A 15,842-nucleotide genomic window follows, 5' to 3' on the forward strand; every position below is an offset into this window, starting at 1 on the left:
CTCCCTGACTTGTTTTTTAGCTTCTTGCTTAACAGGATGCTGCCTTTGAGCAGTAGGTACATTTTGTAACTGAATTTTATGGTGAGGAGAATCCTCATCCCATCCTACATGATTTTTATATAATGCAGGGGCTTGGGCCACTGCCCATTTTCTAGCATATTTGTATTTTTTATGAATTGGAATGTGATTTGAGAAGGCAGGCATAATCATTTCTTCGCCATGTGGGCACTCCCTGATAAACTCTGGTGGCCAGTTTTTCTCTGCTAGAAGGATGTTAGATAGGTTCTCCCAAAAGAGACCTCTTATTTTCCTAGTTTTGCCCCCCTCTATACGTAATGTTATTTCATATAATGTATGGGGTACGCTAAATCTGGTGTTTGCAGTTTCCACTTGAATGTATTAATTCGTGTCCACTGTCTCCAGAAGATTCATCAGGATCTTGCGAGCTATGGTCACTTCTGCTGCGCTGTCTAGCATTGTTTGGGCCCATTCTCCGTTCTCGAGTTGTGTCCTCAGAATCCTCGGCATGTTTTATTTTAATACTAGCTACCTTCTTTTAGGGAAATTGTAATTTTTTACTTTGATGAGCAGGTGTCGCGATTGAAAGCAGCGCAAGAACACGCACGCGCCACTAACCTGACTCTGATGCCCAGCAGAGACGAGGAGATGATAGACCTCGCAACCTCTCTCCCTACAACACTCAACAATGGGACTACCACCACTATTGGAATGAGCACAGCCAGAGGCCGCGAGGTGAATTGACGTAGGGATGCGGTGTACGTCAGGTATCTTCAAGTCTAGGTATACCCTCAACGGTTCACAGATAAGACCTCCCTGTAGATGGATGAAAAGATAGAGAGAGAGATATAGATCCATCCTGTCAGAGATTTTCTCCCTTCCCCTATGTTTCTAGACTCACCACTTCCTTGTCTTCTATACTCCGTGAACGATTCCGAAGTCTGTACTTGGTGAGGGGGGAGTCTTGCCCACAAGTCGAAAAGTTACTTCCACTTCTCGAACACGGACCACCAAGGCAAGCCGTTAGAGGGTTTTTTACGCGAAGCGTTTTGTAAGATACCGTTGCTAGACAGACCCACAATACTCCTTGTGAGTACAAATAGTTATGAATACCAGAAAGCTTCTGATACGGAGAAGGTTAGGTTCGCATCCCAAAGTCTAACAAACAAGGAAGGTGCAATCTGCACACTATTCTGAACGTGTCTCAAAACTAAATAAAGATAACGTGTAGAGGAAGAGAGCGAGCCCGCTCTCTTCAAGGATTCCTACCCGACAGTATACAGCGTCTCTCACTGCAAAGGAACCTGACCGTGCTGGCTCTTCGTCATCGCGGTGAGGCACAGAGGATACTGACCACGCAGGCTCTTCGTCGTCGTGGCGAATCAAAGGGAAACTGACCACGCAGGCTCTTCGTCGTCGTGGCGAATCAAAGGGAAACTGACCACGTAGGCTCTTCGTCGTCGTGGCGAATCAAAGGGAAACTGACCACGCAGGCTCTTCGTCGTCGTGGCGAATCAAAGGAAAACTGACCATGCACACATGAGGAAACCAGGAACTAGATTGACAAGCCCCGTTTCATTCCAGGGGCGGAGTTTATATAAGATCCTCCCATTGTGTCAAACTCCAGTGCCGCTTGGCCTTCTGGGACTGGTAGTTTTTCCGTAGGGGGTGTGTGACACGATGTCTGATGCATCCGGCTGCCCTACCATGGGCGATCGCTACAGAACCCCCTCTCGAGGACAGCCGTCCCGGCGGTCGTCCCGGCTTACCGGGATTGAGTTCGTGAAAACGTGCAACCAAATCGGGGCAATGTAGATGACTTACGGGTTCCCATGTGCGGTCTTCGGGCCGTAACCCTTCCAATCGACTAAATACTGGACTCTGCCCCGCACTATACGAGAATCCAGGACAGTCCCAACTTCATATTCTTCATGGCCCTCTACTTCCTCAGGGCCCGGGCGCATTGGTAATCGGACACTCGGCAGACAAGGCCGCAGAAGCGACACATGAAACACGGGATGTATAGACCATGTCGCGGGCAAGGAGAGTTTCATGGCCACCGCGTTTGTCACCTCACAGATACCATAAGGACCTACATACTTAGGTTTCAATCTGTTCATTCCTTTCAGGTGCAGATGGTGTGTGGAAAGCCAGACTTTATCGCCCACCTTATATTCGGGTTCTTGGGACCTTCTTTTGTCAGCGAAATGCTTTTGGGCGTCTTGAGCCTTTTTTAGACTGTTCAAAGCCTCAATCAGGATGGCCCGGAGATGAGCGTGGTGTTCATGAATGGCAGGAACTAGGGATTCAGCAGGCCACTCAAAAGGAAGCATATTGGGGTGGAAACCGTATAGGCAGAAGAAGGGAGAACATCCCAGAGTGGTATGTACCGCGTTATTGTAGGCAAATTCCGCCAACCACAAAAGGGTGGGCCATTCAGTGGCGTTTTGTTAAGTGAAACAGCGAAGATATTGTTCTAGGGTTTGGTTTAACCGTTCTGTTTTACCATCCGTTTGTGGATGGTAGCTGGATGATAAACGAGCGTCGATCTGTAAGATGGTACATAGAGCCTTCCAAAACCTAGAAGTGAATTGCGTTCCCCGGTCTGTTATCACTACACTCGGTAAACCATGTGGTCGCACAATGTTGTGAAGGAATACTTTCGCTAAGTCCCCAGAGGTAGGCAAGCCTGGTAAAGATATAAAATGTCCCATCTTAGTGAGATGGTCTACCACTACTAGGATAACTGTCTGTTTCTCACAGGATGGCATTTCAACAATAAAGTCCATGGACAGGGTGTGCCAAGGCTTGGGTGGAATCGGTAAAGGGTGCAACAATCCTGCGGGTTTAGCATGACAAGACTTCCCTTGAGCACAAATCGCACAGTTCTTAACGTACTCTTTGACATCGGTTCGGACACCAGGCCACCAAAATGACCGCTCCACGTTAGCGGTGGTTTTGTAAATACCCATGTGTCCTCCCAGTACAGAATCATGAGCCCATTCTAACACTTTGTTTTGCAGCTCAGTTCGGGGAATGTACAAGGCATGGTAATGATAGGCTAGTTGATCCTTTACACAGCGATGAGTGGGTTCTTTACTGACCCATGAAGGTATATCAAGATCAGTGAGGGCGATTTTGACGTCCTCTAGGAAGTCGTCTGAAGTGATCAAGGCAATAGATGCCTCTGAGTACTCGATTCCCTGGAGTATAGAAGGGGGTTCGACGGGCCGTAATGTTTCTTCCTCCCCCAGCCGGGAGAGAGCATCTGCTTTACCATTCCGTGAACCGGGTCTATACTTGATTACAAAGTCATAGTCCGAAAAGAAAAGAGTCCACCTCAATTGACGAGGCGTCAAAGCCTTAGCTGTTTTCAAAAACAGCAGATTACGATGATCTGTAATGATTTCCACGGTATGCACTGCCCCCAGGAGGTAATGTCTCCACTCCTCACATGCTCTTTTAATCGCCAGGAGTTCCTTGTCCGTGATTGTGTAGTTGACTTCACAGGGTGTGAGCTTTTTCGAATAAAACGCCACTGGATGGAGCTGTCCTGTGGATGGATGACGCTGTGACAGAACCCCACCAAGAGCGTATTGTGAGGCATCTGTTTCAAGAATAAAAGGCAGCTGTGGGTCAGGGTGCCGAAGGATAGGCGCTTGGGTGAACCTCTCCTTGAGGAGTTGGAATGCTCTGTCTGCTTCTTCTCCCCATCTGAACAAAACGTTTTTTCTCAAGAGGGACGTGATAGGATGTATAGTCCTGGAAAAATCCTGAACAAAGCGCCGATAGTAATTGGCAAAGCCAAGAAAGCTCTGAACGGATTTGACGTTCTGTGGTGTTTTCCAGGTTAGTATGGCCTCGACCTTCCTCATGTCCATCCTAAACCCTTGTGCATCGATCACATATCCCAGAAAAGCCACCTGTTGAACGTGGAAAAGGCATTTCTCGAGTTTGGCATACAGGGAGTTTCGTTGTAGCCTCTCCAACACTCTCTTCACATGCGTGATGTGTTCTGGGAGTGTGGCCGAATAAACCAGAATATCGTCGATGTAGACGATGCAAAAGGATTCCAAACACCCCCGCAACACCTCATCCATAAAATACTGGAAGGCGGCAGGGGCATTGCAAAGGCCAAAAGGCATGACTCGGTATTCGTAGAGGCCGAATTTGGTTCTAAAAGCGGTCTTCCACTCATCCCCGGTCTTTACTCGTACAAGATGGTATGCCCCGCGAAGGTCGAGTTTGGTGAACTAACGTGCCCCCTTTAGTTGATCCATTAAAACGGGAATCAAGGACAGCGGATAACGATTCTTGATCGTCACTTTGTTAATGGCTCTGTAGTCTATACATGGTCGCAATTCATCACAATCCTTCTTTGGTATGAAGAACATGGGTGATGAGACAGGAGAATTGGAGTGTCTGATAAACCCGGTAGCCAAATTGTCGTCTATGTAGGTTTTAAGATACTGTGTCTCTTTTTCAGTCAAGGCATACACTCTACTGCAAGGGAGATCCGCACCCGGGGTAAGGTCCACACGACAATCGTATGCCCGATGTGGAGGCAGATGGGTGGCCTTTTTCTTATCAAACAAGGAAGTAAATTCATGGTACTCAACCGGTAATGCCGTGGCACGGCAAACCCTGTCAACATCACAGGGTCCCAGCCAAGTAAGAGGCGGGTGAGGGTTCAGGTGAAATGGTGAGAATAGTCTTGTTTTGACAATGTTCTTTGCAATACTTTGACGACATACTGACCGAGCGTGTTGACCAGCATACCGAAGGATCATGCAAAGTGAGCCAAGGCATACCTAGGATAAGACGGAATTGAGGGGCATCTATGAGATCAAACTGGATGTATTCATAGTGATTCACTCCGTATTCCATTAACAACGCGAGGGTGTGATATACCACAGGCCCTGACGAAAGGACTGTGCCATCCACGGCTTTGACGGTTTCGGGCGTCTGTTTCTTTTCACAGGGGATTCCCATTCTGAACGCATATGCTTGATCGATGTAATTCCCTGTAGCCCCTGAGTCCAATAAGGCGTCGACTCGAAAGGGTTCTTGATTCTTTGCTTGTAGAGACACGCTGATATTCATGTGAGCGCCTGCTGGGTGAAGGGTGTTTGCTACAAAAGGGGAGACCGTAGTATGCGGGAGTCTTGAATCGGAGGTCTCGTTCTGATCCAAGACCTTCAGTTTTCCGACGGCTCCTCCATCTTCATGGTGGCCTGTGCTCTGGAAAAGGTGTTCTTTCCAGGAGTAGGATTCCAAGCTCTACATTCATTGATGAAATGTCCGCCTTTTCCACAATACAGGCATAGTTTGAGTCTCCGTCTCCTGTCCCGTTCTTCCCTGGTGAGAGGACCCCGGATTCCTCCAATTTGCATGGGTTCAGGCCCTTCTTGGGCTTTGGTTTTCTCTTCACCCCCCTGCCGGGGTCTGACCAGGGGATAGGAGTATCTAGTGTCTCCTCTGTTTCTATCCCCTTTCCGTTCTAACAACCTGTGATCCAGTTGTACTGTCAAATCGATGAGTTCTTCACAAGTTGAAGGCAATTGCACCACCTGTGCTAACACATCCTTCAATTCTCCCCGGAGGCCCTGATAGAACAACGAAATCCGTTTCTGAGCAGGCCAGTCCGTTTCAACTATCAGCCGATTAAATGTTGTAATGTATGACAATAGATCCTGTGATCCTTGGCGTAAAGTCATCAACTCACGGTCTAAGGACATCATGTGGGACTTTCTATCGAATAGTTTTCGTAATTCAAGACAAAAGACTGAAAAATCGTGTAATGCGGGATCATTCCGTTCTAACAAAGGAATGGTCCAACTGGACGCATTGCCTCCCATATAGGACATTACGAAGGCTGTCTTGGATGATTCATCCTGAAAGACTTGAGGCTTGCATAGGAAGTGTAGACGACATTGATTCAGGAATGTCTCGAACTTTTTGGGGTCTCCGTAATATCTTTCGGGAGGGGCTAAAGGTATGCCATGGGTTTGAAGTATATGTACCGTTGGAGCTGTGTCAGACGAAGTGGAAGGAGCTGCAAACGAACCTCCAGGTTGGAAAGAAGGAGGCGGGGGCAAGGTAGCAGGCCTAATCAAAGGTTTGGCAGCAAATCAAAAGGGAGAGAGAGGACTAGGTAAGCTAGTCCGGGTCCCCTGGTTATATGTAGAAATATCAATATAGGACTAGCTAGGTTGTGTTAGTGAGACTCAGGAGGTACATCTGTGGGCAAACCATTAGGTTTGGTCATGAAGCCCTCACACACCAACCTAGTTGGTGTCATGCTTCATCATCGGGCCCACCACAGTGACACCGAATGTGTCCCGGGTGTGCTGCGACTCCAGATTACTGAGGAGCTGGTATGCTTACTGAGTGTGCAGTGATTGGTGAGTATGAACGTGAAAAGTTAAAAGCTATACAGGTGGTCCCAGTTCCCAAGGGTGAAAGGTAAATTTTAATATCTGGGCCCCTGTTAGCAAGATAAAAAGGCTTGTGGACGATGTGGAGTGTATTAAGAGCTCCTACATCCTATGTGGTCTACATGTTTCAGCCAGGCCTTTTGGTTAAAACTGGCTTTCCTCAGGACCAATGAGTATGTGTGGGTGACAATAAACTATATTAAGTGACTTGGTGTGGTAAAAAGTGTCGCACTCGCTAAGGTGCTGTACGTGTTAGAGGGGGATTCCCTCTGCTTTAACTTGCTACTTGCTGTTAAAGCCTCATGGGCTAACAGGGGCCCAGATATTAAAATTTACGCAGCACACCCGGGACACATTCGGTGTCACTGTGGTGGGCCCGATGATGAAGCATGACACCAACTAGGTTGGTGTGTGAGGGCTTCATGACCAAACCTAATGGTTTGCCCACAGATGTACCTCCTGAGTCTCACTAACACAACCTAGCTAGTCCTATATTGATATTTCTACTAATCAAAGGTTTGACACTCGGCTCCTTGTTGGCAAGATCGGACATCTCTCTGCGCAAGTCAGACACCTCCTTGTATAAGGCTTGATTCTCTTCACGGGATGTCTGGACTTCGCTTTGTAATTCAGAGAAACTCTCCAATAAGGAGGTAAGTACGGTATTAGTATCCATCGTCTGGGCTGGGTGTTGCTCTTGGGCTTGTCAATCTGTCACGATTGAAAGCAGCGCAAGAACACGCACGCGCCACTAACCTGACTCTGATGCCCAGCAGAGACGAGGAGATGATAGACCTCGCAACCTCTCTCCGTACAACACTCAACAATGGGACTACCACCACTATTGGAATGAGCACAGCCAGAGGCCGCGAGGTGAATTGACGTAGGGATGCGGTGTACATCAGGTATCTTCAAGTCTAGGTATACCCTCAACGGTTCACAGATAAGACCTCCCTGTAGATGGATGAAAAGATAGAGAGAGAGATATAGATCCGTCCTGTAAGAGATTTTCTCCCTTCCCCTATGTTTCTAGACTCACCACTTCCTTGTCTTCTATACTCCGTGAACGATTCCGAAGTCTGTACTTGGTGAGGGGGGAGTCTTGCCCACGAGTCGAAAAGTTACTTCCACTTCTCGAACACTGACCACCAAGGCAAGCCGTTAGAGGGTTTTTTACGTGAAGCGTTTTGTAAGATACCGTTGCTAGACAGACCCACAATACTCCTTGTGAGTACAAATAGTTATGAATACCAGAAAGCTTCTGATACGGAGAAGGTTAGGTTCGCATCCCAAAGTCTAACAAACAAGGAAGGTGCAATCTGCACACTATTCTGAACGTGTCTCAAAACTAAATAAAGATAACGTGTAGAGGAAGAGAGCGAGCCCGCTCTCTTCAAGGATTCCTACCCGACAGTATACAGCGTCTCTCACTGCAAAGGAACCTGACCGTGCTGGCTCTTCGTCGTCGCGGTGAGGCACAGAGGATACTGACCACGCAGGCTCTTCGTCGTCGTGGCGAATCAAAGGGAAACTGACCACGCAGGCTCTTCGTCGTCGTGGCGAATCAAAGGGAAACTGACCACGCAGGCTCTTCGTCGTCGTGGCGAATCAAAGGAAAACTGACCACGCACACATGAGGAAACCAGGAACTAGATTGACAAGCCCCGTTTCATTCCAGGGGCGGAGTTTATATAAGATCCTCCCATTGTGTCAAACTCCAGTGCCGCTTGGCCTTCTGGGACTGGTAGTTTTTCCGTAGGGGGTGTGTGACACGATGTCTGATGCATCCGGCTGCCCTACCATGGGCGATCGCTACAGCAGGTTCCTTGTCTTTGGACTTGACGCGCTCTTCTTTATGTTCTGACCATCCTCTTCTTTCCGATTTCTGTGAGGAAGTCTGAAAAGATCGAGAGGGGCGTGTATCATTATCTTTCTATCTGTCAGGTTTTCTTAAATTGTCCCTATTTCTAAGGTTGTATCTTTTTTCAGAGGGCTCCTGTTGTGGAGACTTGCCCCCTCGTTCTGGAGATCTATCTCTCCATTGGAGAGACCTTCCTCTGGCCTGAAACTGTTTTTCTCTGGGAGTAATTTGTTTATTACCTTCCCACTTCTTTTTTGGAGTATTGAGATTATTCTTAATAAAGGTTCTTTCAGGATTTTCAGTTAGTTGTGGTTTTAGTTGTTTCCCACCCAAACTATCTCTACCTAGTTCTTCATAGGATTTTTCAATTACTCTGGCAAGTTCATAAGGTTGTTCTGCTATATCTGTTTCTTTCAATTTTTGGCGGATAGCCACAGATGCTGCTTCCCCTTTTATGTTGGCTAGTAGTATAGCCGAGACTTGCTTAAAGTCTTTCAGTAATTTCATTCCTAGATTTAAAGCAGGCTCCGGACCGTATTCTTTTTGAATCTGTCTTAGTACGTCTGGTATAACCGCCATAGACGGAACACCATGTGATTTTGTGTATATTGAAGCAAAGACTGTTCCCCAAGTGTCACAGTCCTTCACATGTGATGCGATACCCATTGGTAGGCAGATTGTCAGAATTCTGTGTTTTTCATGAGCTATAGTATCAGGAAATACTGCCTCTATCTGAGTAACTTTTTTAGCTAACCAGAACAGAATTTGTTCCCTTTTTGCGGGTAATTTGCCAATGACTGATTGTATAGTCTGTGGTGTAATTTTATTTGTGTTCCCCTAGTGAGGGGTGTGCTGTGGAATTTGTATTGCTGGTTGGTCTGTTAAAGTCCGCATGACATATTGTACCAATTGTCTATGTATCTTAATTAGTTGTTTTAGTTGAACTAAAAGTTCTCTGTCTGACATTCCTTCAATGTCAGGATGTGGTGTGCAGCCGGCTAGAACCGGCCATGTGGCTCCTGGTCTACCTAGCGGACCTAGCCTGGTGATGTGATTTTGATGTTTTAGGGCGCCATTAAACCAGAGCTGATGCTCTTGGTAGGTTAGTGGAATTTCAACGTCCTCGAAAGGGGCGTATTCCTCTGGAGATTCCTCTATTTTGTAGTAGTGGAACTCGTGTTTCACAGCATTTGCTGCTGGAAAATGTATCCATTAATAGAATACCTCTGTCTGCCGATACCACAAATATTACTGTACCACCTCTTGATGATGCTCTATTTTCTATAAGTTTTATAGTTATGGTTTTTCTTACATTAACCGGGATGAGTATTGCATCCGGGTCATTTTGTTGGAGACTTGTGTCTTCCGCTAAAAGTTGTGTTGCTATTCTAGCTCTTTCCCTTTCGTCGTCACTTTCCGTCTTTTTTGCTGACAGAAAGTTTTGCAGAGCAGGTTTCAAGGAAACAAAGATTAGGTGCACAATATTTTGGAACACTGTATCCTTCAACGTTGACTAAACCAAAAACTAATACATAGGATTCTCATCATACTAACTTTTGGTGGATATTAACCTTTCACCCACTCCAGACGTCTATTGGAGTTTTTACGGGAAAAAGGGGTCTGTGTGAAAAGCACGACTGAGTTACTCTAGTATCTAGCGTTAAATAATTGCCTTACCAAACGTTGGGCGCCATGTAGTGTAGTTCCTATATTCCTAATAGGCTCTGCGCATTGGAATACCATAAACGATAGTTTAGACGTAGGACTGAGGTCGACTAGGTCTCTATTGAATATGTTAGACTTAATTATGAATGCCAGCTAGCTCAGAGGTCACTAGAAGCTTTCTCGAATTCACAAGAATGGATTAGTTTCTGACAACCGCATAAACATGACAGCTTTGCTCCCCTAGAACAAGGAGTATATCTCCAGAGTTGCGGAAACAATAGATAACTATTTCACTCAGTCAATCGTGCATGCTTAGTTTCAACAGATGTGCAGAGAAATAGAGAGACGGGTGTTTTCAATAAAAGTGGTTTATATTGAGCAGTCTTCTTTCTCATGCAAGAGAAGTGAATTGCCACAATTGCAATACTTGTCATAAAGTAAAGTGCGTACAGTAAAAGGAGTATTATGAAATAATACTGTAAAAGCATTTATATGATTTCTAAGCCATAAGATACTTAAAAAGGATAAAATACATACAATGATAAAAGTTGACTAAACGTACTCAACTGGTGCTTCTAAAATACGCCTACCCCGGTTTACCTAACCTAAGTCTAGTACGAGGGAAGGAGTAAGTGAGATGTAGTTTGAGTTAAGATAGTTTTTGCCAATACCATGGTTATAGAATGAAGGAGCTCTTGTATCTCTCTCTCAGGACTCGATCTTCCAGCAACCCGCGAAGGTGACAGGGAAACACTGGAGCTGGATTTCTCGGCAGGAGAAAAGACAGCGTCTCTCTCAGTGCGTCAATGGGAGGGTCGGCTTCCTTTAGCACTCGTTTCAGCAGGGTGTCGGGCAAGTAGATAGCCGATCTGCTCCAAACCACCGTGTGTTTTGCTAGGGCAGATGCTGGTATATTTATACCTGGAAGGTGCCGAGTTTGACGTAATGTTGGACATAAGACGTCACTAAGAACTCACAGTTCTTTCAGGACTCCAGGAGTTCTAGGACAAATCAATACAGAAGCAGGGGGGATTCCCGGGCTGCTGGAGGCTTGGTTTGTTTAAGAACACATTGTACTTTCTAGGAGTCTATGGGAATAGCCTTGCCGTATTTGGACTGCATTGGCTATGACTTAATATGGGTATGATTCTTATGCCTTTATAAGGATAAGATTTGATATAACAACATAAGGGCATAAATCGGGAATATTTAAATAGGGTCCTAGATACGTTTACAACAGTTGGACCTTGCATCTTTTGGTGTGTTTCCCCTGTTTGTTTGCTGTTTTTAATGGTACGTTGGATGTCATTTGGCTGGTGTAATGCCTCTGCGCACTTTTTCACTACTGTTCAGTGTTAAAGTGCAAGTGCTACAACTGTAAATTGTGTTTTTGGATTGGTGTGTCCATGTTCGTCTTATTTGCTTTACTCCTAAGGGATGTATGACAGTACAACGCGTACCGTTTCAACGCGTGCCTTTACAACGCGTCTTTAACAACGCAAGTCGTTACAACGACTTGCGTTGTTGGGCGTGGATAGTGAATAGTATAATTTACTATTCTAAGACCAGTCCCCGTGGATAGTAGGGAAGGTGTTGGAATAGTAAATATACTATTCTTTATCCTTTAGCGCCCTCCAGCGCAAATCGTGGTTACGACTTGCGTTGTAAGGGACGCATCGTAAAAGCACTGCGGGGTAACATCCGCGTTGAAAAGGATGTTCCCCCTCCTAAGTCACTAGTCTAGGGCATTGTATGTGCCAAGAGCTTGAAAATCAAATGTTACTAGTGGTCCTGCAGCACTGATTGTGCCACCCACTCAAGTAGCCTCTCAAAGGTGTCTCAGACCTGCACCTGCAGTGTATGCAAGTAGTTTTTACTGCCATGTCGACCTGCCAAGTGCCCCCATTTTCCAGGCCCTAAACATCCCTTTTCTTACGTGTAAGGCACCCCTCAGGTAGGCCTGAGGTACCCCCCTAGGCAGGGTACAATGTATGTGAAAGGTAGGACATGTCCTGGTGTGTGTGACATTTCCTGATACTGAAAATACTGCCCATTTCATGTATCACTATTGCAAGGGTATCTGTCCCATAGGCTAACATGAGAGTTGCTTTGTAACATCTCACAAGTATAACTTCCCACTGGTTTATATAGAGAAATGGAGTTTAGGCTCTATGAACTCGGAGTTTAATAATGAACCTTTTTAAGGAGGTGGTTTTTAAATTGTGTGTTTGAAAATGCCACTTTTTGAAAGAAGGTATTTTCTTGTTTAACTATTCTGTGCACCACTGTTAGTTTGTGTCCTGCCTTTCCTGGGTGGCTCATAGTTCAGCTGAATAGGCCTGGTCTGCATTTAGAGTGGTAGGAGGATTTTTTATTAGCACCTGAATAGGCAGTGTCTCCCCTGCACAATGCTATCTCCACCTCTTGTAGTGAAGCTGGGCCAGAGAGGGTATAACTGGTTTGAGCTGGGTTCAGACACCCTTGTCACAAAGAGGGCAAAGAGAAAATGTGGTATACATACTGGGGCCCTGACCTCAGGACTCTAGAACATTTTTAGACCAAGGAACATGCCAAGAAAAAGAGCTGGAGAAGCTGTGAGGAGAAAATACCACATTGCTGTGTTGGCCTGCAGTGGCTGCTTCTGTCCTGGGCTGAGAAACAACTGGTCTTAACATTCTCCAACTTCTTTGTCTGAGCTGCTTCAAAGGCTTGAGGTAGAGCGAGCTCCCTGTTCAAAAATTCTCAGGAACAGCAAAGACGTCAAGTTCATCTGCTACCATCATTGGGCATTGTATGGTTGGTGCTGCAACAAAAGAAAAAGCAAGGCACTTCACACCGCAACACTGGTCTTAACAACAATGATGCCCGACACCGCCAACATGTCGCTACTTGCACCGTGACCTGTGGGCACCGCACTTCACACCACCCCAATTCACACCACTGCCCTGATATCCCCGATGATGCCACTCCACACCAACATCAATGTTCTTGTTTGCACCGAGATTTGAGGGCACAGCTCGTTAGTTACATGACGCACCACCTCGTCCCACACCGCAACCTTGGCCTACCGATGCCGGCGCTATCGACTCCAGTTCGTCAGCCAACGACAGTGCTTCAGCAACGACGATGACGATGCCTGGACTGTGACCAGCTAGCTCCACAAAGAGCACTGCACCACTGTGCACTGCAGCCTTGTTCTCACTGATTCCGCTGGATGACTGCCACCAAGGCGCTGCCTGCACGGCGGCATGAGGGTACCACACTCCACACTTCTACACTTTGCACCACAGTCCGGATGCCCACAGAAGCCAGTTCTCCTGACTTCAACCACACAGATTTGATTTGCAACACGTGTGACTTCAAGGGCCTGATGACTCCTGTACTGACCTCCAGAACCGACTCTTCATGGTTCACTGCCAGGTCCCATATGCCCTACATTTCTAAAGATACTATTTTATGGGTCTCCCTGACAATGTAGCTGGCCCCCTTCACCGTTGTCAGCCAAAACTGATTGGATTTGTTGTAATGACACCGTGATAGCCCCAGATGGACCTACCGACTTCAAGGAACTGTATGTTAAATCAAATTCAAATTCAAATTCAAAGAATCTTTATTCGGTGATTAAAAAACACCATAAAAGCACATTCATATATACACAATAAAAAAGCATTAAACATTCCAGAATTCTTTGTACAATAAATTTACAGACATAGTTGCAGTAGTATGACCATATTTAAGATTAAAAAAACAGAATAAAAGGTTTCAATCTACACCTCTAGTGAGCCTTAGTCTTAGGGCAACTTTAATGAAATTCAAGATGCTACACAGTGTCAAAGGGTCCTCGGATTTCTGTAAGAAAACTAATGCCTCCCTTGCGTGGACCAAATTAGCATTTTTCAAGATGTTTACAAGATATTTACGCCGGGGCATAGAGTAGAGAGGGCAAAGTAAGACCAGATGAAGGGAATCCTGCGGAGACCTGTTGTCGCAGCCGCTGGGCCCCTTCTGGTCTATTGTTGTAACAAACCCAGCTGGTGATGCCAACATGAATGGGAGTAAGTTAAGTCTAAATCGGCACATCAGGAACCTATCCTGGGCATTATGCATGAGAAACAAGTACGGCTCCATGCCTTGAACACTTTTTACTTGGCGATGGGCCCTCACAGTTTTTTTACAGCCTTCAGCCACCTCTCTGCACATGGTTTTCTGTTCCAGGAATATTCTCCCCACATGCTGTTTGTCCTGGGCTACAATCAATGTAGGGTGAAGGAAAAGGTTCCCCAGGCCAAGCTCCTCTAAGTTATTCTTTACATAAAGGAGCCAAGGAATACGCATACATTTATCCCTCTTTAGACAATCTGATAAAATTTCCCTACTTAGTGACGCCTCCGGGTTCACCCAAATTTTTAGCCAGGCGATAATTGGCCTCAACTTTATCAGATCTTCTATGTGTGGTCTCCCTAACTCACTGTGGGCAATCGAACCAGCGGTACATTGTGGGGCCCTCAAAACTGATTTCAAGTATTTGTTTTCTTCTCTCTGTATGCTAGTGGTGTTAACAAAGCCCCATACCTCTGCCCCATAAATTACCTTGGAGCATGATACAGAGCTATACAGGTTTAACACCTGTTCCGGGGACCATCTTCCTAGCCTCCTGCCATAACTAGCAATTGCCCCGTTCGATGATATCATTTTACCACAGCGTTCCTCCACCAAGGTATCAAACCGCAAGGCACCATCAAATGTAACACCAAGGTATGGAAATGTTTTGACCTCCTCCAATGTATGGCTCCCTATTTTGTAGGTAAATTTGGAGGCATTTTTTTTCCCTGCCAGGAGCACATAACATTTACTGAGATTTGCAGAAAGATCCAGGGCGCCCATAAAGCTAACAAATCCGTCAATCAGGGTTTGAAGGCTCCTCGGTGTACGTGCGATCAAAACCGCGTCATCTGCATAAAGCAGAACGGGGATATGCCGCGACCCCACCCTTGGGCAATCTGCCTTCAATCCTAGCAGAAACTGCTCTAAGTTGTTGACATAAAGGGAAAACAAAAAGGGAGCAAGAATGCAGCCTTGACGAACTCCACTCTTGCAAGGAAAGGAACTAGTCAGCCCCCCCTCCCTATTAAAGCGGACCTTGGCAGTAGTATCACTATGCAGTTCTTTCAAGATCTTAATTAAGCCGCTCTCTATCCCCAAGCTGAGCATCATGCCCCACAGTTTTTCCCTGTTCACGTGGTCAAATGCTGCTGCCAAGTCCATAAAACCCATGTAAATGGGTTCATCACTAGCTATGGTATACTTGGCAGTCAACATATATAGATTCAAACACTGATCGCAAGTGGACCTCCCTGCCCTGAAGCCGTATTGGGTGTCCGAGAAGATGTTCCTTTCCTCGGTCCACTCGGACAATCTATTAAGGATTGCCCTCCCCAAAAGCTTTGCTGACACATCAATCAGGGAGATCGGGCGGTAGCACTTTGGGTCATCCCTATTGCCCTTTTTGAAAATTGGCACAATTACTGCCGTGGACCAGGATCGGGGCAGGCCATAAATGATGGCGGTGTTTATTACCCTTGTCATGAGGGGGGCCCACAGTTCGATGTTACTCAGAAAAAGGTCGGGAGGGATTCCGTCAGGCCCCGGTGCTTTATTTTTGGTCAGGCCCTCAATCCCTGCAATTATTTCCTTGATGGAAAATTCCACCGGTGTAGCCTCAATAGAACTGGCCGGGGAGTCTGCAATGGAACCTGACTCATGATTATAGAGGCCCCTAAAGTGGTTAATCCACTGCTCAGGGAGAATATTAGCCCCTACATCCGGGGAGTCTTTTTCCTGGAAAGTTGGGTTGTTAATTA

The sequence above is a fragment of the Lissotriton helveticus genome, chromosome 8 (genome assembly GCF_964261635.1).
Source record: "Lissotriton helveticus chromosome 8, aLisHel1.1, whole genome shotgun sequence".
Lineage (NCBI taxonomy): Eukaryota > Metazoa > Chordata > Amphibia > Caudata > Salamandridae > Lissotriton > Lissotriton helveticus.